This window comes from Sorex fumeus, unplaced genomic scaffold (assembly GCF_029834395.1).
Source record: "Sorex fumeus unplaced genomic scaffold, SorFum_2.1 ptg000070l, whole genome shotgun sequence".
In the NCBI taxonomy this organism is placed as follows: Eukaryota; Metazoa; Chordata; class Mammalia; order Eulipotyphla; family Soricidae; genus Sorex; species Sorex fumeus.
In genome coordinates this window covers 7902201-7917573 of record NW_026606127.1, presented here as the reverse complement: position 1 = coordinate 7917573, position 15373 = coordinate 7902201, and the positions used below count along the sequence as shown (strand labels likewise).

General features: G+C 39.7%; 1 pseudogene; it reads right to left on the bottom strand.

Moving 5' to 3' along the window:
* Positions 1–600: 600 nt before the first annotated feature.
* Positions 601–694, bottom strand: LOC130037101 (uncharacterized; annotated as a pseudogene).
* Positions 695–15373: the final 14679 nt, after the last annotated feature.

Sequence of the window (15373 nt, the reverse complement as noted above, 5' to 3'; positions counted from 1 at the left end):
CCTAAGCCAATGGTTGTTCATTACTCCCCTTAAAGAAAATATTTCCTTGCTGAGCTTCAGTCTGTTTGATCTATGGAGAAGTGTCAAAGAAGTGTTGAAATCTCCTTCTAGTATTGTGTTGCTATCAATGTTTTTCTATAAGTCAATTAGAAGTTGTTTTTAAGTATTTTCCTGGTCTGTCATTAGGATCATATACATTGAGGAGGGTGAGTTCTTTCTGATGTACATATCCCATGATCATTAAGAAATGACCTTCACTGTCTCTGATAATCTTTAGCCTGAAGTCCATGTGGTCTGATACTAGTATCGCCACTCCAGCTTTGTGGAGGTGATATTTTCTTGAAAACTTGTTTCCCAGACTTTTACTTTTAGCCCATGGGTGCTTTGATTGTTCAGACGTGTTTCTTGCAGGCAGCAGAATGAATGTTGGTTTCAGTTTTCTAATTCATCTTCCCATTCTGTGCCTCTGAATTGGCACATTTAGTCCATTGACATTGAGAGAGATTGTTGTGGTGTGGATTTGTGCTCTCTTTATGTAGAATTTTTGTACTTGTGGGGATTGTCTTAGCTTAAAGTAGACCTGTTCATTCTTCTTGCAACAAAAATATGGAATGCTTTACAAGTTTGCATATCATCTCTGTGCAAGGACCATGCTCATCATTTTATCATTTCAATTTTAGTATATGTGTTAAACTTAGTAGGAGTTAATTTTTCCATATTTTTCTCTTCTTATTACTTTGAGTGTTGTCCTTCCTCACTCCTATGGCAGACAATGATTCCTAATCAAGGAATGTATTTCAAAGCAGCATGAATAAATAGATTTAGAAATTTAATGTCCCAGAAAGAAAAATATGGTTTTTACCATATTATCTTTTACCATACCCTAGGCATCAGTTTTACAAAATAATTCTTTTGGAAGATGGTATATGAGTTTGTTTAATGTCGTTCCCTGAAACCTTAATTAAGACCATTAAATTAGAGCCTTTTGCTGTTTTCACCTCAGTCCCGTGTACTTCTCCAGGAAAAGGTGGATGGTGTTGTCTGCACTTTGACCACCTTGAATGTATGTAGGATTTTTGTCCTGAAGGATGAGCTGAGAAGCATATTGATGATTTCATTCCACCTTATTACAAGTTCAACTTGAACGGAAGGTGAGACTCATATGGCTCCTATAAAGGACAGAACAAAGGGTCTCAGTGAAGTTTAATGGCCAACTCACATTAACAACATAGATGACTCATAGTAACCTGTGTGCATCTTTGTGTATAGTGAGTTTCATATCTACTGATAGAGATTCTCAGTCATGACACATGGGCAAAACGGATCTGTAATTAAAATCTAGTTCTCTGAGCAGAGTGGGGTCTCTGACGTGATTGAACAAGTTTGTAGTAATTTATTACTAAGCACATAAGTATTTTCAATGATGCGTACTTTTCGATCTAAAATTAATTCCAAATATGTCTAAAACAACAGTCTCCTGACCTCGCACCTGGCTTTCCTCACTGGGGCCCCTTGGAGATGGCGGGGTGAGATTCCCTCACCGCCCTGAGCATAGACCCGGCAGCTGAAGACCTCTGCAACCAGCCATAGGTACGCTTAAGACCACTCTTCCCAAGCTTGAAGGAGCCTCATGCATGAAGGAACTGGAAGAGGAACCCAAATGTGCGGGACCGGGGGATGAGATCTCCATGGCTGCTCAGATCAAGACTGTGCCCCCTCCTTCCAGATCCTCCATCTTCTAGTAATTAAGTGTTAAAACCACGATCTACCCCTGGATCCATGTAATGCCATCAATAGCCAACATCCAGAGACTGGATCTTATTTAGAAGAGAGTAACTCTGATTGTCCAGTTCTCACTCTCAGAGAACCTGGTAGGCTTCTGCGAGTATCTTGCCCGCATGGCGGAGTCTTTGTTTCTGGTCACTGTTTCTTTTGAGGTACAGAAGCTGCTTAATTTAAGATAGTTCCCTTTGTTTATCTCTGTTTCCAGTTGCTTGGCAAGTTGCATGTTATATTTGAAGATACCTTTAGCTTCAATGTCGTGGAGGGATTTGCCGACCTTGTCATCACTGTACCTGAGGGATTCTGGTGTGATGTTGATGACTTTGACCTATTTTTATCTGACTTTTGTGCATGGTGTTAGGTAGAGGTTTGAGCCATTTTTTTTTTTTTGCATATAGCTGTCCAGTTTTTTCTGCACCGTTTGTTTAGAAGGACTCTCTTGAACCACTTCACATTTCTTGCTCCCTTATCAAAGATTAGATGATTATATATTTGAGGGTGTGTGTCAGTATATTCAATCCTTTTCCATTGGTCTGCAGCTGAGCCTTTGTTTCAGTCCCATGCTGTTCTCATTATTATCGTTTGTAGTAGAGTTTGAGGTTGGGGAAGGTGATGCCTCCATCGTCTTTTCCCCAAGAATTGCTTTAGCTATTCGTGTGCGTTTGTTGTTCCATGTGAATTTCAGGAGTGCTTGATCAATTTCTTTGAAGAATGTCATGGGTATCTTTATAGGGATCAAGTTGAATTTTTACAATGCTTCTTGGAGAATTGCCATTTTGACAATGTTAATTCTCCCATTCCATAAGCAGGAGATATGTTTCCATTTCCTCGTGTCATTTTTTAATTTCTTATTGTATAGGTCCTTTACCTCCTTAGTTAAGCTGATTCCAAGGTTCTTGATTTTCTGAGGCACGATTGTGAGTGGGATTGCTTTTTCATGTCACTTTCTTCACTCTCATTATTTGCATATAAATAAGCCATAGACTTTTGGGTATTGAGTTTATAGCCTGCAATTTTACTATAAAAGTCTATTGCCTCTAGGAGTTTTTTCGTAGAGATTTTAGTATTCTCTAAATATAGTATGATATCTTCTGTGAATAGTGAGAGATTATTTCTACCTTTCATACATGAAAAACCCTAAATATCTTTTTCTTATCTATTTTCTATTCCAAGTACTTCCAGTACTACATTGAACAGAAGTGCCAAAATGAATTTTTACTTAGCACATTCTGTCTGTAAATTTCTATGCTAAGAACAGTGGAAGAAACAGTGATATCTTAGTAATTTACAAGTAAATTATGAAGACAGATAATTTAAAAGAATTTCTTTGTATAAATTTCCAAAATGTTTAGCTTTTATTAAATATATTAAGAATAAATCATAGGTCTTGATTATACCGTGAAGATTATTTTCATGTTAGAAGTTACCCTTCTAAAATGCAAGAAAGAGACACATTTTGAAAATGTTGATTATTCGTTCATTCATTCAATGAATGTTTGTAGTCTGGTTGTGCAGTGCCTGCAGAAAGTCAACCTGTACCCTCAGGTGAGTGCATCAACAGTCTGATGGTGTCTTCATGCTTCCCGATAACCTCAAATGGCCACTGTGCCTCTGGCTGGCTCCCAACAACTCAGGACTACATTTCCCGAGAAATTAAACTCCCGAAAGATATGTGGGAGCCATGTTAACAAACCACCCCTGGCTCAGCTATACAAGCTAATGGATTGGTCTTGTTTCAGAGACCCATAAACAAATCTGGAAGATATCAACAGTCACAGTTAACCTTGGAACTGCAAAAGGCTGAAGACACTAGGGTAAATCGGAGGGAGGCAGGTTAGTTTGGTGCCCACCCAACCAGAACCCAGTGCAGCCACTTTCTCCCACAATACAAAATCGCCACCATGCCCTCCTCTGGTTTCCACCGTCTCAGGATGACTCTCACTGAAACATAACAGCTGAAAATTCGGATATGTGTGTTTTGTGACTGAAATCTCCAGGCTTTCTCTGGGCAGGATGGGCATCCTACACTCACTGCCCTGTACTTATGGAAGCCTCAGCAGTCATTTCCATACCTCAAAGCTACTCCAACCTTACCTTCCTGATAAAAATGCTCAATTCCTTGAACAAAGATGATGACCTCTTAGTACCTGTATGAGACCCTTAATGCACAAAATAAAAAGGAAACAAAGAGAAAGAATCAAAGATCCTGCCATAGAGACAGGCTGGGGGTGGGGGTAGTTTGTTGGGGGATGGTTTTAGGGAACCAGGAATATTGGTTTTGGGAAATGTACACTAGAGGAAGGATGGAAGTTGGATCGTTGTATGACTGGAAGCAAATTATGAATAGATTTGTAATGGTCTATATCACAGATATTCAATAAAACATTAAAAATACTGATGGAACTTTAAAACCCAGCATAACTATTTTTGTGTTCTCTGTAGGAAAAAAAAATGTTACTCACCTGTGTGCCAATAACTTGTAGAAAACTAAACCCAAAGATATATCAATGACTGCCTTTGGCATGAATACTGTAATTGCAGCTATGTTATGTTTTAGAATCAGTTCGTGGACAAGACGCCAAGAGGAGCAGTGGCAAAGTGCATCAATGTTGAATGGATAATGTTTCAGGAGCTTGCAAGGGAGATGCGAAGCTTTGGCATGAGAAAAGGGAAGAAACAGAAGAGTGAAGTACTAATAAGTATCATGAGAAAAATGCAAGGGAGAACATTTCCTGGCAAGTGTCACACTCTGTTGAGCTTTTCGTGAGGATAAGCATTAGAAAGTATCTTTCCCATTTAGTGGTAAAAAGATTACTTTGATGGGTATATTTAAAATTTACTTTATCGATTAGAATCACTAAGAGATACACAGTTACAAAGTTGCTCATAACTGAGTTTCAGTCATTTAATGTTCTAGAACCTTTCCAGTATATTGGGGCATTTTTGAAGGAATATCCCTGGTGCGAGGACTAGGGCATCTGAATCTTAACTCATTTCACCAAATATATGATCTGTACTCACATGTTTTACACTGTCTCCCCTGCTCTTTGATTTATGTTTTCATGCAATATTTCCTTGTGAACCTCACTTCAAGTGAGGCTCCCTATTTAAGACAAGTACATGTTTCTGGGACATTACATATTTTTTTGGTTGCTGGGAGAGTCTCTAAAGCAAAGCTCAGGAGGTGTGGGGGCCCTACAGACAATTCTCAGAAAACGTGGCCATGGTGCTTGGGGTCCTCCTATGCTATACAGCCTTTGATACTCTGGCAATCATGTGGTGCTGGGAGTCAAATTGAGTGCATGTGACACAAGTTCCATAAGCACTACACTATCTCCTGCAGCCCTGGGTATTAGATTTATGTCAGCATTCTGAGGTCCTCCCTTTTGTCAGAAAGCAGAGACTTGTGCAGGAGAAAGTGGAAGAGACATTAGGGTTTAGCTAGGTTCACTGAGTAGCTGGTGATACCATTAAGATTGGAACATAAAGTAAAAATAAAACAAGAGCCCCATGCCTTTTCCCGCTGAACTCGACACCCTCCACAGGGGGACACCTGCGGGGAACACCTGCAGCAGCTCCTTGGGACTGTCCATCACCAAATCAGCGCCTCCCCTCCAGGTGGGTAGGGGGAGCACAAGCCAGGTTCACCACTCCTCACCCCCAGCTCCCCGCATTTTCCTGCAGAACTGGACACCCTCCAGAAGGGGACACTTGAGGCAGCTCCATGGGATTTTCCATCCCTCCTCCTACATTCCAGGAACCTGGGTGGGAGTGACCCTGGGATGGGCCAGGGGCGTGGCCACCATATAGGGGTGTGTCCTCCCAGAAGTGGGCGTGGCCTTCTCCTGGGTGGCCAGCCGCAGTTATATTTCCCAGTCTGGGCACTCAGGACTTTCATCTCTCACTTCGTCGCCTAATACCGACTAAAAATGTCTGACCACCTCTACTAGAATACAACAACATTCCACTCGCCTACTCCATTTCTAAGAAAAGACCTGTATGAAATGTGCTGTACAAGCTCAAAACTAAAAAGTACCTCCTCCAAAGCGCAAATCTCCACCACAAGGAGAATATGAAGAAAAGAAAAATTCTCAATCGAGGTTGTCCACAATTGCGCTCTCATTGATAAAGAATTCCAGGATAAAATGCAGAGGGTGTTCAAGGATCTACTCAAAGAATCAATGGAAGAGATATCCAATGACTAAAATAAGAAATGAAAGAAACAATAGAACAGAGAGTCAAGAAAATACAGGAAGAAAAGAGAACAGAATTTTAAAAAGCTACAAAAAGAAGAGTCACAAATAAAGGATTCAGTGGATGAAATTAAAAAGTTAGTAAGTGCCCTTAGCAATAGGATAAGTGCAGCTGAAGAGAGGATCAGCGAGCTTGAAGATGAGCAACAGAACTCCCACTGGGAAGAACAAGCAATAGGAAAAGACATCAAAATGGCTCTAAGGAGAATCAGAGACCTAGGGGATGACGCCAAGAGGAAAAAAATTACAATCATTGGAGTACCAGAAGGAAAGGGAAACAACCCCAATGAAAAAGCTAGAGTAAAAGAAACCATTGCTGAAAAGTTCCCAGAGTTAAGGAAAGCAGACATCCAGTTCCAAGGAGCCAGAAGGGTACCAGCTAAAGGAGACCCCAGAAAAAAACACTCCAAGCATATCATATTCAGAACGATGGATGCTGTGGACAGAGACACAATATTACAAGCAGCAAGGTCAAAGAAGGAAATTACATACAAAGGAGCACCCCTTAGATTCACAGCAGACCTATCAGTGGAAATCCTCCAAACCCGAAGGCAATGGTTGTATATAGTGAAAAAATTCAAAGAAATGAACGCCTCACCGAGAATACTCTATCCAGCTAAACTCTAACTCAAATTCGATGTGAACGATACACCACTTTTTAGATAAACACAAACTCAGGAACTTCATACACTCAAAACCAAATCTAAAAGAAGAAGTAAAGGGGCTCCTGTAAGATAAGAAGGAAAACACGTGTAAATCAACTCCTAAAGGAAGATGGCACAAAACCCCATGACAATAATCTCCCTTAATGTCAATGGTCTAAATGCACCTACAAAGAGACACAGAGTGGCAAAATGGGGTCAGGAACTGAAACCAGCATTCTGCTGTCTACAAGAAACTCATCTGAACAATCAGAGCAAACACAGACTCAAAGTGAAAGGATGGAAAACAATCCTGCAAGCAAACAGCTCCCTCACAAAAGCTGGGATGGCCATACTAATATCCGACAACATTAATTTCAGGCTGAAAAAGATTAGAAGGGACAGCGAGGGCCACTTTCTCTTCATCAAGGTATACATTCCACATGAAGAAATCATACTCTTAAATGTATATGTACCTAATGAAGGAACAGCTAGATACCTAAAACAACTGCTAACAGATTTTAAAGAGGACAGTGCTAGCAACACCATAGTAGATGAAGACTTCAACATCGCCTTATCACCTCTGAATAGATCAACAAGAACAAAACTCAGCAAGGAAACATTGTCTTTGAATGAAGTAATAGAAGAGATAGGACTTATAGACCTATACAGGGCTTTACACGCCCCAAAGAAAGAATACACATTCTTCTCCAGTGCGCATGGAACATTTTCCAAAATCGACTATGTGCTAGGCCACAAAACATACCTCAATAGAATCAGGAAGATAGAAAGAGCATCAACAATCTTTTCAGACCATGATGCACTGAGGATAGATGTGAATCACACACAGACACGGACAACCAAATCGAACACCTGGAAACTAAACAAGTCACTGCTGAACAATGTGTGGGTCAGGAAGGACGTCAAGGAAGAAATCAAATGATACCTGGAAACAAATGAGAACGAAGACACGAACTACCAGAGCTTATGGGATGCAGCTAAACCCCTATTAAGGGGAAAATTCATAGCTCTGCAAGCATATCTAAGGACGGAAGAAAAGATGCACATAAGCAACTTATTTCACAGCTCAAGTTCTTATAAAAGGATCAAGAAAAGGATCCTACATTGGGCAGAAGGAAAAAGATCTAAAACTTAGAGCAGAAATCAACGACATGGAAACCTAAGAAACAATCCGAAAGATCAAAGAAACCAAGAGCTGGTTCTTTGAGAAAATAAACAAGGTAGATATACCACTAGCAACACTCACAAAGAAACAGAGAGAGAAAACACTAATACACCGAATCAGAAATAAAAATAGAGATATCACAATGGAATCCAAAGAAATTCAAAGGATCATCAGATACTACATTGAAAGTCTGTATGCCAAGAAAAAAGAGTAGTTAGAAGAAATGGATAACTTCCTGGATTACTAAAATCTCCCAAAGATGAGTCAAGAAGATATAAAATACCTGAATAGACCTAGTCACATAAATGAAATTGAAACTGTAATCAAAATTCTTCCCAAAAACAAAAACCCAGGTCCAGATGGAATCACTACCGAATTTTTCAAAACTTTTAAAGAGGATCTACTGCCCGTCCTTCTCAAACTTTTCCAGGAAATTGAAAAAACAGAAACTCTCCCAAACAGTTTCTATGAAGCCCATATCTCTCTAATACCAAATGGAAACAAAGACACCATGAGAGAAAAAAACTACAGGCCGATATCACTGATGAACACGGAGGAGAAGATTCTGAACAAAATACTAGCAAATAGAATTCAACAACTCATCAAAAAGATCATACACCATGACCAAGTGGGATTCATCCCGGGCGATGCAAGGATGGTTTAACATTCGGAAATCAATCAACATAATCCATCATATCAACAAAAGAAAAGATAAAAATCATATGATCATATCAATAGATGCAGAGAAAGCAATTGACAAGATCCAGCATCCGTTTATTATGAAAACCCTCGCCAAATTGGGGATAGAGGGGACTTACCCCAATATATTTAAATCCAGCTACCACAAGCATACAGCAAGCATCATCCTCAAAGGGGAAAATCTGAGAGCGTTCCGCCTAAGATCAGGAACGAGATAAGGTTCCGACTCTTTCAACTGGTGTTGAACATAGTACTGGAAATACTAGCAATAGCAATTAGGCAAGCAAAAGAGATTAAGGCCATCCAAATAGTTAAGGAAGAAATCAAGCTCTCACTATTCGCAAATGATATGATACTATACTTAAAGAACCATAAAACCTCTACCAAGAAACTCCTAGAAATAATACACTCGAGAGTAAAGTTAAAGGTATAAAATAAATACCAAAAAATCCATGGCTTTACTATACACAAATAGTGAGAGAGAAGAAAATGACAAGATGAAAACAATCCCATTCACAACTGTGTGCCAGAAAATCAACTACCTAGGAATTAATTTAACTAAGCAAGTAAAGGAACTTTAAAAAGAAAACTACAAAACGCTGCTTCTTGAAATAAAAGAGGATGCGAGGAAATGGAAAAATATCCCCTGTTCATGGATCTGGAGAATTAATATTGTCAAAATGGCAATACATCCAATAGCACTGTAGAAATTCAATGTGATCCCTATTAGGATACGCATGACATTCTTCAAAGAATTGGAGCAAACACTCCTGAAATTTATATGGAACAATAAACCCCCATGATGAGCTAAAGCAATTCTTGGGAAAAAGAAAATGGGAGGAATTAACCTCCTGAACCGCAAACTTTACTAAAAGTAGTAATAATTAAAACAGCCTGATACTTGCTACATGCATAGCATACTTTTTCTTAGATTTTTTGATTTTTCTAGGATATATTGATCATCTTTTTTTAAAATTTTTTTTATTAGTGAAACACCATGAGGTACAGTTGTAGATTTACAATTTTTTGTGCTTGGGTTTGATTATACAATGATCAGATACCCATCCCTCCACCAGTGCCCAATTTCCACCACCATGGATAATATCCCCCCAACCACCATACGCCCATCCTCCCTGCCTCTGTGGCAGGGCAATCCCCTGTGTTCTCTCTCTCCTTTTGGGTGTTGTAGTCTGCAAAAGAGGCATTGAGTGGCAAACATGTTCAGTCCGTAGTCCACTTTCGACACGCATCTCCCCTCCTGGGAGGATCCTCCAAACACCCTTTATTTGGTGTTCCCTTCTCTATCTGAACTGCCCTTTCCTCTAGAATGCCCGACTGGCCACTAAGCTATGGAGTAATCCTCCTGGTGCTGATCTCAGCTATTCTTGGCTATTAATCTCGTATTTTGTTACTTTATATCCCCCAGATGAATGCAATCTTTCTGTGTCTATCCCTCTCTTTCTGACTCATTTCTCTTAGCATGATACTTTCCATGTTGTACCACTTGTATGTAAATTTCATGACTTCATCTTTTCTAAGAGCTACATAGTACTCCAATGTGTAGATGTACCAAAGTTTCTTTAACCAGTCATCTGTTCTTGGGCATTCAGGTTTCTTCCAGTTTCTGGCTATTGTATAGAGTGGTGCAATGAACAAACACGTGCAGATATCACTTCGACTATACATTTTTGCCTTTCTGGGATATATTCCCAGGAGTGGTATTGCTGGGTCAAATGGGAGCTCAATTTCTAATTTTTTGAGAATCGTCCATACTGTTTTCCAGAAGGGCTGAACCAGTCGACATTCCCACTAACAGTGAAGGAGAGTCCCTTTCTCGCCACACCCGCGCCAGCATCAGTTGCTTTTGTTCTTTTGAATGTGGGCCAGTCTCTGAGGTGTGAGATGGTATCTCATTGTGGTTTTGATCTGCATCTCCCTGATGATTAATCATGTAGAGCATTTTCTCATGTGCTTTTTTTGCCATTCGGATTTCTTCTTTGAGAAAGTTTCTATTCATTTCATTGCCCCATTTTTTGATGGGGTTGGATGTTTTCTTCTTGTGGATTTTAACCAGTATTTTGTATATCCTGGATATCAACCCCTTGTCACATGTGTATTCGGCGAATATCCTTTCCCATTCTGTAGACTGTCTTTTTATTTTGTTCACTGTTTCTTTGGAGGTGCAGAAGCTTCTTAGTTTAAGATAGTCCCATTTATCCATTTATCTATCTCTGTTTTCACTTGCTCAGACAGTGGCGTGGCATCTTTTTTTTTCACTATTAGGATTTTATTTGATTTTTAACAACTGCAAACTTTTTGCATAGTAAAAATTCCCTCAAATTTATGCACTTTTGTATTTTTTTTGCAATTTTTTTAACATGAACTATTACATTATATACTTATTGCTGGAGCTATAGCCCAGCGGTAGGGCATTTGCACTGCAAGTGGCTGGCCTGGCCAATCTGGGTTAAATTCCTCTGTCCCTCTTAGAGAGCCCGACAAGCTACCGAGAGTATCTCGCCAGCATGGTGAAGCCTGGGAAGCTACCCATGACGTATTCAATATGATTTTGCAAAGCCTTCATAGAAGATTCCATGAATCTCGCAATCCTCCCAGGAAAAAGTTCTTTCCTCTGGAGCCTGATATTGCCAGAGAAGGCATTTAAGAGAATGAGGCTCTCAGGATATACTGAAAATATTCCTGCAAATACAGTAACAACAAGTCTCACAATGGAGATGTTACCGGGCCTGCTAGAGCTAATCGATGAACAACTGGAGGACAGTGCTATAGATCTACTTACTCTTATTAGGATTATATTTATATTATATGCCTGAAGTTATGTCTACTTTTTTCCCGTTTATTTTATTTTATTTTTTTTTACAGTTGTAAATTTACAATTTTTTGTGCTTTGGTTTCAATTATACAATGATCAGATACCCATCCCTCCACCAGTGCCCATTTTCCACCACCATGGATAATATCCCCCCCGACCCCCATCCCCCCATCCCCCCCTACCTCTGTGGCAGGGCAATCCCCTGTGTTCTCTCTCTCCTTTTGGGTGTTGTGGTCTGCAAAAGAGGCATTGAGTGGCAAACATGTTCAGTCCATAGTCCACTTTCGACATGCATCTCCCCTCCTGGGAGAGTCCTCCAAACACCCTTTATTTGGTGCTCCCTTCTCTGTCTGAGCTGCCTTTTTCTCTAGAATGCCCGACTGGCCACTAAGCTATGGAGTAATCCTCCTGGTGCTGATCTCAGCTATTCTTGGCTATTAATCTCATATTTTGTTACTTTATATCCCCCAGATGGATGCAATATTTCTATGTCTATCCCTCTCTTTCTGACTCATTTCGCTTAGCATGATACTTTCCATGTTGTACCACTTGTATGTAAATTTCATGACTGCATCTTTTCTAAGAGCTACATAGTACTCCATTGTGTAGATGTACCAAAGTTTCTTTAACCAGTTATCTGTTCTTGGGCATTCAGGTTTCTTCCAGTTTCTGGCTATTTTAAAGAGTGCTGCAATGAACAAACAAGTGCAGATATCACTTCGACTATACATTTTTGCCTTTCTGGGATATATTCCCAGGAGTGGTATTGCTGGGTCAAATGGGAGCTCAATTTCTTTTTTTTTATTTATTTTTTTATTTTTTTAATAAATTTATTTTTTTTATTAGTGAAACACCATGAGGTGCAGTTGTAGACTTACAAATTTTTGTGCTTGGGTTTCCTTAGAATTTTTTTTTTCCCTTTATTTTATTTTATTTTTTTTTACAGTTATAGATTTACAGTTTTTTGTGCTTTGGTTTCAATTATACAATGATCAGATACCCATCCCTCCACCAGTGCCCATTTTCCACCACCATGGATAATATCCCTCCCACCCCCATCCCCCCATCCCCCCTGTCTCTGTGGCAGGGCAATCCCCTGTGTTCTCTCTCTCCTTTTGGGTGTTGTGGTCTGCAAAAGAGGCATTGAGGGGCAAACATGTTCAGTCCATAGTCTACTTTCAACATGCATCTCCCCTCCTGGGAGGATCCTCCAAACATCCTTTATTTGGTGCTCCCTTCTCTATCTGAACAGCCCTTTCCTCTAGGATACCCGGCTGGCCTCTAAGTTATGGTGTAATCCTCCTGGTGCTGATCTCAGCTATTCTTGGGTATTAATCTCATACTTTGTTACTTTATATCCCCCAGATGAATGCAATCTTTCTATGTCTATCCCTCTCTTTCTGACTCATTTCGCTTAGCATGATACTTTTCATATTGTACCACTTGTATGTAAATTTCATGATTTCATCTTTTCTAAGAGCTACATAGTACTCCATTGTGTAGATGTACCAAAGTTTCTTTAACCAGTCATCTGTTCTTGGGCATTCAGGTTTCTTCCAGTTTCTGGCTATTGTAAAGAGTGCTGCAATGAACAAACAAGTGCAGATGTCACTTCGACTATACATTTTTGCCTCTCTGGGATATATTCCCAGGAGTGGTATTGCTGGGTCAAATGGGAGCTCAATTTCTAATTTTTTGAGAATCGTCCATACTGTTTTCCAGAAGGGCTGAACCAGTCGACATTCCCACTAACAGTGAAGGAGAGTCCCTTTCTCGCCACATCCGCACCAGCATCAGTTGCTTTTGTTCTTTTGAATGTGGGCCAGTCTCTGAGGTGCGAGAAGGTATCTCATTGTGGTTTTGATCTGCATCTCCCTGATGATTAATGATGTAGAGCATTTTCTCATGTGCTTTTTTGCCATTCGGATTTCTTCTTTGGGAAAGTTTCTGTTCATTTCATTGCCCCATTTTTTGATGGGGTTGGATGTTTTCTTCTTGTGGAGTTTAACCAATATTTTGTATATCCTGGATATCAACCCATTGTCATATGTGTATTCGGCGAATATCCTTTCCCATTCTATAGACTGTCTTTGTATTTTGGTCACTGTTTCTTTGGAGGTGCAGAAGCTTCTTAGTTTAAGATAGTCCCATTTATCTATCTCTGTTTTCACTTGCTCTGCCAGTGGCGTGGGGTCTTGGAAGATACGATTAGCTTCAATGTCATGGAGGGTTTTGCCAACTTTGTCTTCAATGTACCTTATGGTTTCTGGTCTGATCTTTAGGTCTTTAATCCATTTTGATCTTACTTTTGTACATGGTGTTAGGCAGAGTTCTGAGCCCATTTTTTTGCATGTAGTCGTCCAGTGATGCCAGCAAAATTTGTTAAAGAGGCTTTCCTTACTCCACATCACATTACTTGCACCTTGACCAAAGATTAGATGATCATATGATTGAGGGAAGATATCAGTGTATTCAACCCTGTTCCATTGGTCTGCAGTTCTGCCTTTGTTCCAGTACCATGCTGTTTTAATTCTTACTGCTTTGTAGTACAGTTTGAAGTTCGGGAGGTTGATTCCTCCCATTTTCTTTTTCCCAAGAATTGCTCTAGCTATTCGTGGGGGCTTATTGTTCCATATAAATTTCAGGAGTGTTTGCTCCATTTCTTTGAAGAATGTCGTGGGTATCCTTATAGGGATTGCATTGAATTTATACAATGCTTTTGGTAGTATTGCCATTTTGACAATGTTAAGTCTCCTGACCCATGAGCAGGGGATATCTTTCCATTTCCTCATGTCCTCTTTTATTTCCTGAAGTAGCGTTTTGTAGTTTTCTTTGTACAGGTCCTTGACTTCCTTAGTAAGATGATTCCTGGATACTTGATTTTCTGGGGAACAATTGTGAACAGGATTGTTTTTTGCATGTTGCTTTCTTCTCTCTCACTGTTTGCATATAGCAAAGCCATGGACTTTTGTGTATTGATTTTATAGCCTGCAACTTTACTATACGAGTCTATTGTTTCTAGGAGTTTTTTGGTGGAGGTTATTGGGTTCTCTAAGTATAGTGTCATATCATCTGCGAATAGTGAGAGCTTGATTTCTTCCTTTCCTACCTGAATGCACTTAATATCTTTTTCTTGCCTAATCGCTATTACAAGTACTTCCAGTACTATATTGAACACCAGTGGAGAGAGTGGGCATCCTTGTCTCGTCCCTGATCTTAAAGGGAAGGCTCTCTGTTTTTCCCCATTGAGGATGATGCTTGCTGTAGGCTTGTGGTAGATGGCTTTAATTATGTTGAGGAAGATCCCCTCTATACCCATTTTGGCTAGGGTTTTCATCATAAAGGGGTGCTGGATCTTGTCAAATGCTTTCTCTGCATCAATTCATATAATCATATGCTTTCTACATTTTCTTTTGTTGATATGATGGATTATGTTGATTGATTTTCGAATGTTGAACCATCCTTGCATCCCTGGGATGAATCCTACTTGGTCATGGTGTATGATCTTTTTGATGAGTAGTTGGATTCTATTTCCTAGTAGTTTGTTGAGGATCTTTGCATCTATGTTCATCAGGGATATCGGTTTGTAATTCTCTTTCTTTGTGGTATCTCTGTCTGCTTTTGGTATCAGCGTGATATTTGCTTCGTAGAAACTGTTCGGAAGTGTTTTTGATATTTCAATTTCGTGGAAAAGCTTAAAGAGGATTGGGAGTAAGTCCTTTTTAAAGATTTGGAAGAATTCACTAGTGAATCCATCCGGACCAGGACTTTTGTGCTTGGGGAGACTTTTTATTACCATTTCAATTACCTTGATGGTGATAGGTCTGTTCAGGTATTCCAGGTCTTCTTGGTTCAACCTTCGGAGTCAGTAGAAGTCTAGGAATTTATCCATTTCCTCGAGGTTTTGATTTTCTGTGGCATACAGTTTCTCAAATTATTCCCTGAGGATCCTTTGAATTTCTGTAGTTTCTGTTGTAAA